Below are 1,626 nucleotides of genomic sequence, written 5' to 3'. Positions count from 1 at the left end.
GTGTGACTCGTTTGTGACAAAATTTCCAGAGTCCCATACAAACAGGGGATATTACTGCTGTGTAGTGAGGTGTTTGGTCTAAACTAAATAAAGTTGGAAAGGAGAAGAGGAGGAAGGTTTTTCAGTGTAAGGTCTTTTTCTTCAAGAGAGAAATTGTAAAAGTACCCTTGAAGAAGTACCCAGAAGAAGTACCCAGCATTTATATATTAGTTATTCAAAAGCTTTATACTGGCTAGCTTGCTTTTCTTCTTAAAGCTTTTGTAGATGATTTATGAAAAGTGTTGTTCCTATTACTCAAACGTATGAAAAGAAGCAAATTAACTCATTACATTGTATGGACAGTCAAAAGAAGAGTTAAATGGACCATACAACTTTCCTCTAAAACATTAATTTTCTGGTGTTTTCTTTAATTTCCTTCATAATAAAATGTTCACAATAGCCACTGGGTATTACTGTATGAAAGATAAATTAGATCATTCCTATTAGATGTAAATCCTTTCTTAGACTTGTCATCAGGACATGATTATTGTAAATTTCTCTATACATGTGAAATGCCAATCCCTGAACACATTTCCTGTTGGAAAACAAGAGATTTTCAGAGTCTTTTCATTTAGATACTGTCAAGTAGATGGCTATGGAAATGCTTTTTAAATGAATGATTAAGGACTGTATCTAAAGTTTGGAAATTGGTTTTTCTCTCCTGTTCTGCAGCATCAATGAGATCTGCAGATGCTCAGCACTTCTACAGCAAAACCACACAGCATTTCATGGGCATGGCTCAGTGGGGGCAGCAGCTCACTTTTATGACTTTTGGTGTCTGAAACATCTCAAAACTACACTTACCTGGTGGGCCTCTCTTTATATGAGGAGTGAGACATCAGAAGTTCCTACCACTGTGACTTCTGATGGGAGCTGGGCATCTGTGAGACCTGCCCTGCCTGAGCTGTGGAGCAGGGGAGAGACTTCAACACCAATCCACTCTTTCAAAAATTACAGCTGTGAAGAGCATGTTGGTGTAGATGATGCAGATTTATAAGGGAAGGAAGCACTTTCTGTGCTGGAACCTCTCTTAACTTTTAAAGTCTCTTGAAGTTGTTGTTCAGGGTTTTTTTTCTCCTGTGATTTAATTTAAGCTCAGTATTTCTGATCTAGACTATGCATGTGAGCATCCTAAGCCTTATGGAAATGAACCTAAATCATTAGCTCTTGTGAAAATCAGCCAATAAACTGTCTGTGAGTCATGTGTGGGGCACCTGCACAGTTCAGATGCAGAATTTCAGCCCTTCTGTTGTACATCAATTATTGCCTCTAGTTTTGAATACTCAAAAATGTGAGATAGTTGACAAATGCTAGATAATAGTAAGAGGCCAGTACATTCCAGACTGTTTATGTACAATAATTACTATCCCCAAATGACACTTTTTAAAGCCAGTCTTTGAAAATCTTTTGGTCCAATTACTCAAAAAATCATCCATTAACAGCAGAGAGTAAAACCTGATTACTTTCTGCATCTTGTCCATGTGGCCTCAGTTAATTCCCTCGAGGTCAGCATGATTCCAGCTGAAGCTGACCCATAACACCCTTACACACTGGAAATGGGTTGTCACCTTTGTGTGAAAACAAATG

The 1,626-nt window shown here is 37.9% G+C and overlaps 1 protein-coding gene across 15 annotated transcripts in view; it reads left to right on the top strand.

Annotated features, from left to right (window-relative positions):
- NCKAP5 (NCK associated protein 5) overlaps positions 1–1,626 on the top strand; it is a 453,280-nt gene that overhangs the window by 206,775 nt on the left and 244,879 nt on the right. The gene's annotated exons all lie outside the window — the stretch shown is intronic.

The sequence above is a fragment of the Cyanistes caeruleus genome, chromosome 7, assembly GCF_971803275.1.
Source record: "Cyanistes caeruleus chromosome 7, bCyaCae1.hap1.1, whole genome shotgun sequence".
Classification (NCBI taxonomy): domain Eukaryota; kingdom Metazoa; phylum Chordata; class Aves; order Passeriformes; family Paridae; genus Cyanistes; species Cyanistes caeruleus.
The sequence above is the reverse complement of the archived record's forward strand: the minus strand, read 5'-3'. Positions and strand labels throughout refer to the sequence as shown.